The sequence below is a fragment of the Lygodium microphyllum genome, chromosome 27, assembly GCF_053477565.2.
Source record: "Lygodium microphyllum isolate KBCC chromosome 27, Lygodium_microphyllum_v1.1.10, whole genome shotgun sequence".
In the NCBI taxonomy this organism is placed as follows: Eukaryota; Viridiplantae; Streptophyta; class Polypodiopsida; order Schizaeales; family Lygodiaceae; genus Lygodium; species Lygodium microphyllum.
This window is the reverse complement of record NC_141161.1, coordinates 57,611,403-57,626,377: the sequence shown is the minus strand read 5'-3', so window position 1 is coordinate 57,626,377 and position 14,975 is coordinate 57,611,403. Positions and strand designations below refer to the sequence as shown.

The following is a 14,975-nucleotide window of genomic DNA, read 5'->3' as shown; positions in this document are numbered from 1 at the left end:
GTGCTTTACCTTCATTATGCATTGCTCAAACACTTATGTGATTTTCTGGAATTTTCCGTTTATCGTTTCCTAATTTTCTCCCATTTAAAACCCATTTTCACCATTTTTTAGTATTTTTCTTCTATTATTTTCAATAAAAAATGACTAGGAATTGAAATTGATTATGGGATGTAGCCCTTAGGTTCTTTGATAGCAAAATTTCAGGTTTTATTGATGTTATATCTCATGTTTCCCCTTTATTTTGCAAAAAGCCCCCATTTTGCCTCTTAAACGCGTGTTTTATGGGTTTTATACCATTAATTTCAGTCATAACACTTATAATTTTCTGATTTTTAGAGCATAAATTGATCAAACTCATAGCAAGCAACATCATAATGCATAATCAGCCCATGAGAACAAATATTCATGAAGCAAATTGCATAAAACATCAATTTCCTTTGTAACAATAAAATTACCGTTCTTTGCGGATTCCGGGTTTTTATTTGCCATGTTTCAGGACTGATTTCCAGCAGCCATTAATGTCCATGACAGTCCGGAATCAACAATCTACCCTCCTTTTGCATCACGGAGCAATCCCATCTCGGTTGGACAAGCATCCGTCAATCCCATCTCGTTTGGACAAGCATCCATCAATCCTTCTTCTTCCCACATGAATCTGCCTCTAGAAGAGAGAGAGGGAGGAGAGAGAAATACTGAAATCAGAGATTTCCATAGAGACCACCATTGTGCGAGCAAAGCACAGCAAAATGACTAGCAGACAGAGGAGAAGCAAGGGCTAATGTCAATTGGGGTGGTTGCTCACAGACAGAGGATGGCATCTCCAAGATCTAGGCGCAAATTTCGGCCCTTGTTGCCCACGCTATCCTCCTCTCCCTCTCCTCACGATTTTTTCCTTCCCAACATTTCATGTGGCATGTAAAAATTGGCCCCAAGGGTCACTTATCCATTTGACCACTCTAATGTCCACCTCTTCAAATCTTGACCGGTTTCTTGGCTCCTTCCCCATCCGGACTCCGAATTGAGCTCTGAAATATCCTGGGTGTCCGGATTGACATCCCGCATTGGCCGATAACTCTTGACAACTTGCACGGCAGTCTGAAAAATTATCAAAAAATCACCAAGTGTCGCTCGAGCGCCTTTAAAGCACTTTGACACTTAAAATCGTCCTAGATCGAGCCGTCACCTTTGACGTTCAATATTTTTCCCTTGATATTCGTAATTTTTAGCTATTTTGAAGCACTTCTCGGCATCAAAATTCCACACTCATTGGTGACCACTGGATAGGGCGACTCAGCTCGTCGAATCCCACAATAGATTTGCACAAAACAACCAAAGGAAGAATCAAGCTGATACAAAATAGATGCATATTAAACGCAACACAGTGCTCACCCTACCCCCTGACAAAACTAAGGCATGACATCCACAAGGAGTAGGCCTAGCATAATCTGATAGAAGGTCCGAAGCTAGTCACTAACCAACTGCTCCAACATGGCCAAACTAAAAAGGAATGTCAAAGAGGTTGCCCTAAGTGGTGGTCTGAACTACCTACCTAACTAAGGACAACACATCTAGGAGCTCCTATTAGGCGAAGACTCCTATAGCCTGATCAAGAAGTATTTTCTTATAGCACATTTCTTCTTTTAGGGTTTTTATTTTTCCATACTTGGGTATGTAAAAAGGAGGGAGCTGAGCGTGGTGACCCAAGGAGAACAGGGCATCGGCCTCAGGACCTGTCTCGTTATCCAAGAACCTACCAAGCCCTCGCAAGGCGACATTTAATCATATTTTGACGCTCACTTTTATTTTTGCTTCAACCTTCCTTAATTTCTTCTTTTCCAGCAAGATGCCACCCCTAAGAAGACAAGGCATCGGCCCCGGGTCTGACTTAGTATCCAAGAACCTACCAAGCCTTTGCAAGGCAATGATCAACTGATTATAAATTTTCCTTTCTTTTCTTCTCCTGTTTTTATAGGGGGTAGAACCCCTTTTTACACACCTTTGTATATATTTATTGTCTTTAAGATATTCAGGGTTTTTTTCATCGTATCATCTTTATTTTCTTCTAGCAGGCTAGCAGAACAGGGTCACTAGGACTACTTCTAAAACAAGTCTTTCAATGCCTGGCAATGTCTTTACAGGAGGCAACGACTACTCAGACCTCCCCCAAACATACCCAACCTAAACCTTGGACTTCATGCCTTGGAGGCCGATCCCCAACAAGAAACGAAAAACCCCTTAACAAGTACACAAACACAGATAGCATAAAAACCACAGTTCTCATAAAGGAAAAATATCACCTGGATAGGGCCACGAGAAGCTTCCACGCAACAAAAGGCTCCTTCCAAGGTATTCTTTAAACCTGTCTAGCACAAAACTCAAACAAGAAACCATTAACCATACCTGCACTAAACAGACAACTGGCCCTCTTGGCCTAATGAAATAAAACACTTCACTACAAAACTTAATCGGCCCTCTTGGCCTAATGAGATAAAACACCTCACTACAAAACTTAATCAGCCCTCTTGGCCTAATGAAATAAAACATAGTAACACCTACACATCCCTCCCTGAAATTGTACAAATATACAATAATAGGCTCCTTTCCAAGGAAGAAAAATAGGCTCGTGGCCCTAAACTAAATGCATAAGGTTATGACCCATCCCTCGTGCATATATAGCAAGAGGCGTACGCATAACATGTTGTCTAATTAGCCTATGGGTCCAAGATAACAACAGTAGATTGGTCTCGGCTACTCTTTGCATCATCCATATCAACCATCGTCTGCCATATATTGCATGCTCTGATAACATTCCCCACAAGCGACCGGGTCCTATTTCATCATTGATAACAATATCCAGACTAGGACAACAATTGAAGAAGAGGTCTTCCTCATAAGCAAGATTTGCTAATGAATCCGCAAACTGTTTCCAGTAATGTGGGATCAGCTGAAAATACACTCTCTCAAACTCTTCAAGTAGGGTCATCGCAGTTCGATGATACATATAGAGAATGGGATTCCGCACTGTGTATGTTCCATCAAGCTGATTCAGGATCAACTGGGAATCCCCTTTTACTAACAACAGACGAATACCACCTTGTTTGGCAATATGCAGTCCCATAATCAAGGCTTTATACTCCGCCATATTGTTAGTGAATCCTACCCCGAGATAAGCAGCTAACTTCATCGAAACTCTACCTCGGGGATCTTGGATTACTACTCCAATACTTCCTTTTTTATTAGGGCCCCTGGATGCTCCGTTGAAATATAATGTATACGTCCACAATGGGTTCACACAATTGGCCATCAGGAACCCCTCTACTCGTAATTATGGTAATCAAAGTTTAGCATGTTGAGAGGATGAATTGATGGCTCCATCCCACCTTCTCCATTGAACTCAATAGGGATACTCGTCAATAGTCGTAAGCAGTGATGGCAGAAGACTTTAATCTCCCACACAAAGATTTCATCTTCTTGCTCAATCACTTTGTATCCTTTGCTCCACCAGATAAGTTTCCCCTGATGGTATCTTTGCTCCAGATATGGGTGCTCCAAATAAGGGATTAACTGCCCCAGCAACCGACTTTAAGCTCTTTCGCAGGTCTCAAATCATCCCCAGCCTGGACCTGCAATGCATTTCTCTTTATTAGCATACTTAGAAATAATATGGTTTAATCTTATTAAGATTAACCTTATTCTTAAACTCTACTCCCTGTAGATCAACTAATAGAGCCGTAAACCTATTCTTCCCTGACCTGACAATCTTGTAGGGGCCATCCCATTTAGGTTCTAGCTTCCCTAGAAACAACTCCCTATGCGCATCGTAATAGAGGACTAACTGGCCTTTTTTAAAGGTATATCTCTTTGCTCTAAGGTCATGCAACTGCTTCATCCGACGTTTAGCTACCTCCTAATGTAGTAAGCTCTGCAACTTCAGCTCATCCAGGTGGGCTATAGTGGTGAAACGTTCAAAAAGGGAATCCTTGTCTCCCAAAGAATGGTTAATTGCAAACCGTATGGTCGGCAACTCAATTTCAAGGGGTAACACACACTCTTCCCCATAAACCAATTTGAATGGAGTATGGCCGGTAGCTCGCTTGAACGTGGTATTATACGCCCCATACTGCCACATACAGCTTCCTGTCCTAGTCTCATTTCTTCTCAGAGACTATCTTAGACAAGATACCCACAAGTTGCTTATTAGTACTTTCAACTTGCCCATTTGCTTACGGACTATAAGGAGTCCTTTTATTGTGCTTGATTTTCCAAGCTTCTGTCAAGCATTTGATCACTTTGTTCAGGAAATGGGTTCCACGGTCCAACACTAATTCTTTTGGGGGACCAAAATGGTAGATAATCTACTCTAAAAGGAAATTTGTAGTCTCTTTTACATTGTCCTGCCTCGTCGCCCGCGCTTCTGACCATTTTGTGAAATAATCAGTGGGGACTATAATGTACCTCTTCTGGGTAGTAGAGGACGGGGTGATAGGACCCACAAAGTCAATGCCCCACTTCTCAAATGGAAGGATAGCCATGATAGGCGTAAGTGGGCGTTTCCTATTCTCTCTACTATCATGTCTTTGACAGGTATCACATCGCTTCACATACTCAAAGGAATCTTGGAAGATAGACGACCACTAATATCCAGCTCGTAAAGCTTTCTGTGCCGTCAACCATCCCGCGAAGTGCCCTCCACATGCAGAGTCATGACACTCCTCCAAGATAAAAGGAACCTCGTCAGGCATCACACATCGGTGATAGATATCATCAACACCTTGCCGATATAGTGTCCCTGCGATCAAGGAAAACTTCAATGCCTGTTGTTTGATTTCCCTCTTTTCAGACTTTGACAAACCAGCTCCCGTCTCTCCTATTGATAGATAATACGTAATAGCAGCATACCAAGATGGAATAGAAGCTGTATTAATTTTAAACATTTCCTCAATATCACTTCCTTCAGCCAAAATCTCTTTCGGCTCCCCGAAATCCACAAGGCATTCCACAATACCCTGCAACCTCGGTGGCTTACTCTTAATCTCATAATCAAACTCTTGCAAAGTGATTAACCACTTTGCCAAATGATCAGGCTGATGCAACTTGTTCATAAGCAATCTAAGTCCTTCCGCCTTTGTATAGAACACTACCTTTTCATAGAGGATGTAGTGCCTGAATTTCTTAGTCCTAAAGACCATCGCAAGACACAACTTCTCCATGTAGGTATAATTGATCTCTGAAATGCCCAATTTCTGACTGGAAAAAGCTATCGGATGATACCACTTTTCCTCCCAAATTTGGACTAAACAGTAGCTTATACTATGCATAGTGGCTGCTGAAAATATATAGAACACCTCGCCCCTTTTAGGTGCTTTTAAAATGAGTGCTTTTACAAGCTCCTATTTCACATCCTCAAAAGATACCTTACAAGGGTTGCTCCATTCAAATGAATAGCTAAAGGATAATAAATTTGTTAATGGCAACGTCCTTTCTGCCAAGGCATTTATAAATCTTTGATAGTACCCTATTGATGACAGAAAGCTATGAACCTCTTTCGGAGTGCGTGGTGGACTCATAGCAACTATAACCTTGATCTTTTCAGGGTCAGTTGCTATCCCTACTGAACTGACCACATGGCCCAGCAATAGCCCATAAGGTACTCCAAAAACACACTTCCGTGGGTTAAGAGCGATACAAAATTGTCTGCAGCGCTCAAAGCACTTTCTTAAAATAATCAACATCCTTTCCCTTATAGTGGGTGCCCCCAGGTCATCGATAAATACTTTCAACACATCTGGGGAGATGTCACCAAAGGTCTTGTCTGCTGTTCGTTGCCACGATCTAGGTGCATTACATAAACCAAAGGCCATCACATGGTATGCAAAAGTACCGAAGACCATAATAAAAGTGGTTTTCAGCTTGTCCTCTTCTGCAATTTCCATCTGGTTATATCCTGCAAAGCAATCCATGAATGAATATATTTCCCTACCCGCTAATTGATCCAAAATCTGGTCAATAAACGGCAACGGGTAGTAATCCTTAACCGTCTGCTTATTCAGCTCTCTAAAATCTACACATAATCGGATCTGGTTATTTTTCTTTTTCCTGATAACAACTAGTGAACACCATTCTGTGTGTTGTATATGGAAGATCAAACCAGCTTTCCTTAACTTCTGCAACCCCTCAAACAGCCCGTCCCTCAATTCAAAAGCCATACGCCTTACCTTCTGACGCACAGGACGATTGCCTTCTTTTACAGGAATAGTATGAATAGCTGGAGTGGGCGGAATGCCTCTCAGCTCATCATAACTCCAAGCAAAGATATCATGGAATTCTTGAATCAAGGATACATAGTCCTCTCTTTCTGCTGAACTGAGCATGGAACCTAATTTAATTGGCCGCGAATCATTCGGCGTGCCAAGGTCCAACTCAATCACATCCGCGTCTCTTATCCTATCCTAAGGCTCTATCAGCTCATTTAGAGTTATTTGATAAATATCCTTTGTAGTGGACCCCTCTTTAGATTCATCACTAGATGATGTCTCACTACGAGATAAATCATCTACTGTTTCTAATTCAGTAGAGGATAAAGGAGCTCTCTCACTCTGAGGAGACTGAGGGTAAGCATCGACTATTACCCGATTAGCACCTCTACCTAGAACCACTCGACTAGTGGGTATATCGACTTGACAGTCTATTTGTAAGATCCAAGGCCTACCTAGCAAAACCCGATAGCTAGGACGTCCTGCAAATTTGATCACCCTAAAGTCCAAGAAACATTCTACACTCGCAACTGTAACATGGAACTTAGTAACGCAACCTTCTGGTTGTCTTAGACTATCATCAACCATTTTCAGAGGGTGGAGCTGTCTTTCTAGATGCCTAGACCCAACCTCTACATCAACTCTGAACTCATGATATTGATGGAGGATCCAATGTCTACAATGGCATGTTCCACTAATATTCCATCCACATAAGTTGGAACCCTAGGGCAGTTCTTTTCAGCATGGTCAAACCAATCTTCCCCTACTCGTGCTATGTCCAAGGGTTCTACAATATACCCGATACGCAGGATCTTCTTAAACTCCTTGCGTGCTCCTGGAGATAATTTAATTAATTGCAAGAGGTTCACATCTGGTTTAACTTTGCAAAGAGAACTCACTAAATCAAAGTCATGATAAGTAGCTAAAGCTCTATTTTCCCACCAAACCATCCTCTCTTTTGGTCTTTGGACCGGTTTCGGTGCTTCTTTCTTAGCTCTTGCCTTCTTTCTTGGCACTTCCTCATCCTTCTTAGGGTCAACTTTCTTGACAACCGGCCTTAGCAATCCCCCTTCTATGCTAGAATTCTAGACTTGCGTCCCCTTATTCCCTTGTTTAGGATTTCCCTCAATCGGCTTTGTATTATCCTTGTCAACCTCTTTAGTCGTTTGGCCTCTTGTCACGGCTCTTTAGTTAGAGGTTTCAGCATCATTAACTCGTACAGCCTCAATAAGGCTGACCCCGTTGCCTATTTGTTTTTTCCCTCTGCAATATTTGCCTAGGTGCATCATTCTGCTGCAAGTTATTTCCTTGCGCTCTATGATTCACTGGGCCCAGTTGTTTACTCCCTTATTGGAGAGAGCTAATCTTACTCCAACAGGTAGCAGCTAGATGGCTTGACTTCCCACAAATGTCACATTCACATTTGGACAATTTCTGGGGAAGTGTTGTCCACCATACCATTTACAACTGAATCTAGAGGGTCCGCCCTCTTCAAGGCGTCGACTCCCTATCAAATTTTGTTGCTTCTTCAAGAAATTAATGTCGACGTCTATTTGTCGATATTGTTCGGAAATCATATTGGTATAATGCTTCATCATGTCCTTAACTTTGCCAAGGACATTAGATGACCCAACTCGTAGCCTCGATCGTCGACCCGTCGTTCCATTGGCCTAACAATCTAATTTGGCATTGGCTGTTAACCTACAGGAACAACATTTGAATTTGAAACTGTAATATTTCCGCACACTGCGTACCGTAAATATTGACTTCCCGCACGCCGTGTAAATCCTGTGCAAGGGTATCACCTACATCGTATTATTGGTAGCTTAATCCATACCATTCACGCTCAAAAATGAGGCTGCCACATTGTAAATTAGAGGCTGGGGTTGAGGACCGTAAAAACCGCGTGGGAACACCCTTTTTGAAGGGGCAATTGGATAAATCCAAGGCAAATTTTTTTAATTATTATCCCTTCCCCCAGCCGATGCATGGCTGGAGGAGAGGGAGTGTGGGGGCGGAATGGCCAAGGAGGAGTGAGTTGGACTGCATGAGGGGGAGTCCTCCATGTGTGTGGAGGCCCACTTCCCCACCCCCCCAAGGCCTATAAAAACCCCCCTCCCCAGGGAGGAAAGGAAGGCGTGAGAGGGAGGGCCGTGCAGAGGTAGGGAAAGTGTGAGAGGGAGGGCCGAGCTGAAGGAGAGGGTAGCGTGAAGTCGCCGTGCAGGAGGAGGGTAGCGTGAAGGAGGGGCGCCGTGCTGAGGGTACGACCAGAGGGAAGGAGGCCTTGCTGGACGTGCTGCAGCCGCCGTGCCGCTGGCCGCCATTGACGCCGCCGCGAGGACCGCCTACAAGGCCTGCTGTCGTCGCCCATTCCCTGCCATCACCATCATAATTCCCCCTTTCCCGTCGTCAAAATTCTTCCCCAATCATTACCCTCCCTTCTCCCACGTAATCTGTGGAAGCAGAAGCTTCTTAAGAAGCTTCTAAGGGGGGGGCTTCCTTAACCCCCCTTCCCACTACATCCCCCAAAGGTCTATTCATACCCCCGGACCCTTGAAGAGGAGAGAGTGAAGCTCATAAATACCTCCCATAAGCCATTTCCATGAGTTTTCCGGGATCCTAAAGTCCATACCCTATAAAGGGGTATTCCTACATAAGGGAGAAGTAAACATATTTTGAGACTACTTGCCAAGACTCGGAGGAAATTTTGAGAGCCATAAAGGGGTAAGGACAAAACTCGGAGCCCAAATCCTCTACATCTACGATGGCTCCAAAGCCAAAGTCACAAGGAGCGACTGCGGGAGGTTCATCTCCGAGCATACAAGTGGATATCTCCCCGAGCCCACAAGTCCATGTTCTTTCAAGTTTATTTTCGCTTAAAGAAATGATTAGGTGCGCTTAGTTCCATAGGGAAGAATGCATTTTACGCTTATTTTTAATGCATGTGGCAGTGGTAAAAAGACATTTGATAAAGTATCTCTTGAAACGTTAGGCAAGGTTGAAGTATGTCATGAATTCGAAACGGGTTGGCCGCCTTAGGAGACTAGCTGCATGATGCTATCTTGGTACATTATCAAAGTAATGAGTCTAAAAATATATTACTTAGGCAAAGAGATGGAATTTATAAGTGCATTTTTTCTTCTTAGACATGGTAGGAATAAGTATGTGCCGCATGTTAGGCAACATCCTCCTCGTAATGATTTCATGAGGAAAAGTTAACACCCATAAGATATTATCCGAAAAGAAATAGAAGAGAGTACGGAAATGATCTTATGGGCTTGCAAGTGGCATGTAAAATGGAATAAATTATCACTAGCTGTAGTTTTGTATGAACTTCATTGTAGCTAGGAGAACATTGCGTATTGCATAGTCATCATGCAAAAATGTCATTCATTAGGAGCCGCATTTAGGAGTCAAAGCATAAGATTCTAAGTATAGACAATAAGGTTGTAGGCATGACTATTTGATGTAAGTCCTAGTAGGACCTAGGAAAGTTAGTGTCCAGGTTATCAGGCATTTTTACCTTACCAAGGAAGGATAGGGTTATTGTGAACCATGTGATGCGTAGAAGCAGTGAATCGCATGTTTACACGTATTGGTGTAATTGTAACTATTAATCCCCACTAGATCTAGTTTATTACCTTTAGGAAAGGCTCATCCGTGACGCAAGACAAGTATATTGAGTTGACTAAGTCACCTAAACCACAAGGATTCTTATGGACATGGTTGGGTCGATATGATAGGTATCTCAAGTGCTAACTAGGGTTTAGTGCAACAAGAAATTCGACCTAGTTTTACACTGGTTGCCAAGTCAAAACCCGCAAACCCAAAGATCTTACACACATTCACGAGATGTCGAATCAATTGGATGCTCATGCATAAAATGATCTAAGGTTTTATCCTAAGGATCATTCGTTCAAATGATGAAACTCCGACTGGGTTGGAAATTCCTAGGACCGTGGACCAATATAATTAGGAATGGGTTGGGTAAGAAGACACCCTAAACCCTGCTACTCGCCTGAAGTTAATTCTGTAACCTGAATACGCCATTCAATGGGTGAAATGATCCCGTGGAATAGATACAACACATGTACAAAAAGTTGCAACATCGCATAGACTTGAGATTTGTCCACAAGAGAGTTTTGTCATTTCTTGGAAATGATGTTGGCAAGTTATTGCGCTAAGTTAACCTACAAAAGGATGAGTAATCATCCTGTTACATCACCTTTCCTGGGAAATAGTTGCTAAGGAAAAGGAAAGTTAGGTATTTGCCTGGAAGCAATTGACCAATCAATAGATTGAAGCGACATGGTCGCTGGAATCTACCATAACAAAACCTAAAGTATTGGTAGGGTATGACCCTAACCCAAGAATGATAGGAATCTTGCCAAGTTGCAATTGATTCCGGATCGAATGCGGGTTGCATTCGGAGAAAAGGAGTCACTCCTTAACAGTTTGCCAGCTAAACGACCATTGGAATTGATTGTGCTTGTAACAGTTTAGAAAGCACTGTTTGCATTGTTTGCTCAATGAACTAAAGGATGAAAAGATATCTAAATACTTCAGGTTGAAGGCCTGAAGGGAGAGGCAGCTTCAGTTACCCCCGACTGCCTGCCTGACCCTAACCAAGGGGGTTGTTAACTGCGCCGGGAACGTGGACCAAACCCGCCGTGAGAGGTCTCTCCGTTGAGTTCTACTTGGAGCAAGAGGACGCTTGGGTGCCAGAGGGGGCTCTGGCCGTAAATCCCTCGCCTTCCGGGCCCTGCACAAGAGGCTAACGTGACTCGAGATTGGATCTCGAGGCCCGCATACTAGTCTACGGGCAGAAGCTTGGAATAGTGATCCCTGGTGGATTACTGGATAGCCTTCGGGCGGATTATGATTAAGCCTACGGGCGGAACTCCTTGTATTTCAAAGATAAAAGGATAAAATGATAATAAAGAAGTTGTTTGACATTGTTTTCTTTATGTCCTGTGACAAGATTACGTGAAGGAACCAGTGCTTAACAGGGTTAATCAAGGAAGCTGTTTGTTATATGTCAAATTAATGTGGTAGGTAATTACATAACTAAAACAAACCGAGGAAAGTGCGGAGGATGGACCATGGGTCCGTCCTATGGATGGGTGGTCCCGGTTAGCCGGTAACTTTTCTCAAAGTCTTCAACGAACAGAGGATGATCATCATCACCGAAACAAGTAACGAGAACAATGACTTAGAATTAACCATTACCCGATTCATGTTGTTTTAGGGGAATGGAATGGGACTATGCCTTATGGCAGAGAGGTCGAGCCTTGCATCCCTCTTGTTTCCCATTCTCCTTGAACCAAGTGCAGCATGAATCCGCTTCGGACCTGGCGTTTCTGCGTAAAGTAGTTCGCTCGGGTCTGACGCTAGTTGTTGCTAGCTAATGACCAAACAGGAAAACCCAAATTCAGGTCGATCCTAAGTGGGAACGGCCAGGATACTTCCGCTACGTGGCAGACGCGGGAAGACCTAGATCGCAAGTCCCGTAACATTCCATGGGAGTGCCGGGCGGAGCTTTCTAGACATCCTTCCCGATGGACTGCTAAGACGTGTCCGGAATGATTCAAGTGGACACGTTACAGTTGGTATCAGAGCCGACCAACAATGGAATTGTTTTCATGAGATTTAATTAAAAATGAAGTAAAGAAATTGTTCTTGTCCAAACATTCCCTCATCTTCAATACTGTCTTGCAGAACTATGAAGCGTGGAACAAGTTTTTGGTGTTCCGGATCATGTTTATGACTGCAATGCATTCTCCGCATTATAGGCAGAGAATTGAAATGATGAACATCTTGGAGCAGATTTATAATCCATCACCTCTATATATAGAGCGAAGATGGACGGGGTCTTCAGGAATCTACTACATAGCTGCCCACCGGTTCGCTTATCTACAGACCAACCTGAAGAGGATCAAGTGGTTGGAAGATTTGAAAATCGTGAAGCTGTTCATTTTTGTGGAAGCTCACGTAAATTCGACTTTGCATATTCAAGGTCGGAGAGTTGAATTGAACTCATATGTATATGAGGAAGTAACCCGTGTAATTCCAGCTGATAGGATTAAGGTATTGGGCCGCCATGGGAAGTATGGATTCCAGCGGAAAGGATATCCTGAACTTCCGATGAATTATCGATTCCTAAAGATTCATGACCCAAAACCCTACTTTTCACAGTTCCTGTAGACAAATCCAATACAATGTTGTTCTCCCCAAACTAAATGTAATGATTGGATTATCATCACACGAGATGTTGTATAAGGCTATGCCATATAAATATAAATAAGGACTTCTTTTTACCACTATCCGATTGTGCATCAGGGTTGTTGCAAAAAGTTAAGTAGCTTCATGATTTACGAGATAGCTGAACTAAAGATAAGCTAATGTCAATTATTATACAATAATGTTAAGAACACTTTTACTCAGGCACAACCCCAGGTACAGGTTCCAAATTCGTCCCCTACATCAAGTACGACTGTGATCCAGGAGAAGAAGTTCCTCCTCAAACAGATAAAGCCACCCGAGTTTGACGGGAGAGGCAGATTCGTCCAGTTGGATGCTGAGATTTGGATTGAATCTATGGAGGACTACTTCGAAGCAGCTGGCACTGCACCAACCAATCAGGCCATGCTCGCCAAATTAAAACTCACCGGTGAAGCCAAACTATGGTGGAAACAATGGTGCAGGGATCAAGGGATTTCAGAGGGGTCCGTTACCTGGGAGAAGTTAAAGCAAGCCGTGCAAGGGAGATATTTGCCGCCTGCATATCGTACACAGAAAATGAATGAGTTCTATGAGCTAAAACAGTTAGGACTCACCCTTGACGCATACTACTCTAAGTTTGTCTCACTGTTAAAGTATGCGCCACAAATGGACACGACACAGCAGGTGTCCAAATTTTGCGCAGGCTTAAATCCACCTGTAAATACCCGTCTCGAATCTATGCATCCATCAAATCTTCAAGATGCACTCATTCGAGCAGCACCTATAATTCAGGAAGTGCAAGCTAAACCAAGGGGTATTAAGAATTGGTCTTATAGCGACCCGAACAGAGGAGCATTCAGACCCCAAGTTAAGAGAGTTCAAGGCCACAATCAGGGACAAAGGAAGAAAGCAAGGACAAATAACGTCAACAACTTTGTTCCTACTCACGGTAATGGCCGAAACATCCAATGTTTCCACTGCAATGAACTCGGTCACTTCAAAAGGCAATGTCCCAAGCTTAGCGAAGGACTCCGTCAAGGTGCAGGCCGCGGTCAAGGAGCCGCCACCTGTGGTAGAGGAAGAGCTGCCTGCATTATCAATAGGCAAAGATGTGAAGCAGAGGAAGAGGAAGATCCGACTATGGAAGCGGATTTCGAAAGAGCAACGGTCCATGCTGCTTTACACAAGAAGGGGCCGAATCGCCAGTTCTCGGTAATTCAGACACTGTCGGACTATCAAGGTAAAGGTTTCAAAACCTTGATTGATTGTGGCAGTACACATTCCTTTATCTCACCAGCGTGTGCTAAGAGATTAGGAATAGCCACAGTAGAAGCACCTACCCTACTTGTGGAATTGGCAAACGGTCGTGAGGTAACTTGTGCTAGGCAAACTGCTAAGGAGGAGTTCTATCTGGGAGGAAAGAAAACCTCAGTCAAATTCAGAGTCATGAATTTAGGTATCCATGAGTGCCTACTCGGGATGGATTGGCTTAAGCCTAATGACGCTCACATCCACTGTGGAAAGGGTCAAGTTTCTTTCCGAAACTCTGAAAGAGAGTTTGTTACAACTCAAGGTGAGGCAGGAGTGCCAAGGATCCAGTTAGCCAAAGTATCGCGGATCATAAAAGGGGTTAGGAAAGGATTACCTGTTTACTTGATCAAACTCAACAAGTTAGATCAAAAGCAAGAGTCTCATGAGGGTCCCTCTTGGCTAAAAGAATACGCTGACGTATTCCCTGAGGAATTAACTGAACTTCCACCTCCAAGAGAAGTTGATCATGAAATAAGGCTAATACCTGGAGCTGCGCCAATTGCAAAGAGACCTTATAGAATGTCTATTCCGGAAGCTATTGAGTTGAAGGAACAACTCAAGCAACTGTTAGATTAGGGTTACATCCGGCCTAGCAATTCACCATGGGGAGCTCCAGTTCTATTCCAGAAGAAGAAAGATGGGACACTTCGACTATGTATTGATTACCGTGGGTTGAATCAATCAACGGTCAAGAACAAGTATCCTATTCCTAGAATAGATGAGCTTCTCGATCGCCTTCAAGGTGCAAAGATCTTCTCCAAAATTGATCTCAGGTCAGGTTACTATCAAATCAGGATCAAGGATGAAGATATTCCAAAAACGGCCTTCAATACAAGATATGGGCACTTTGAATTCTTGGTTATGTCATTCGGGCTTACAAATGCACCTGCCACCTTCAATAGATTAATGCAGGATATTTTTAGACCATATCTTGATGATTTCGTGCTTGTCTTCTTCGACGACACTTTAGTCTATTCTAAACAGGAAGAAGATCATGAACCTCAACTACGGATTGTTTTGGAGACAATGAGGTCTCATAAGCTGTATGCAAAAATGAAGAAGTGTGCATTCTTCAGACGTCAGATTGAATATCTAGGATTCATAGTATCATCAGAAGGAATATCAGTAGACCCAGCCAAAGTCAGAGATGTGCTTGAATGGCCAATACCAGTATCCGTCAAAGAAATA

At 43.1% G+C, this 14,975-nt stretch overlaps 1 pseudogene; it reads right to left on the bottom strand.

Moving 5' to 3' along the window:
* LOC148012346 (small ribosomal subunit protein uS3x pseudogene) overlaps positions 1 to 8,578 on the bottom strand; it is a 161,102-nt pseudogene extending 152,524 nt beyond the window's left edge.
* Positions 8,579 to 14,975: the final 6,397 nt, after the last annotated feature.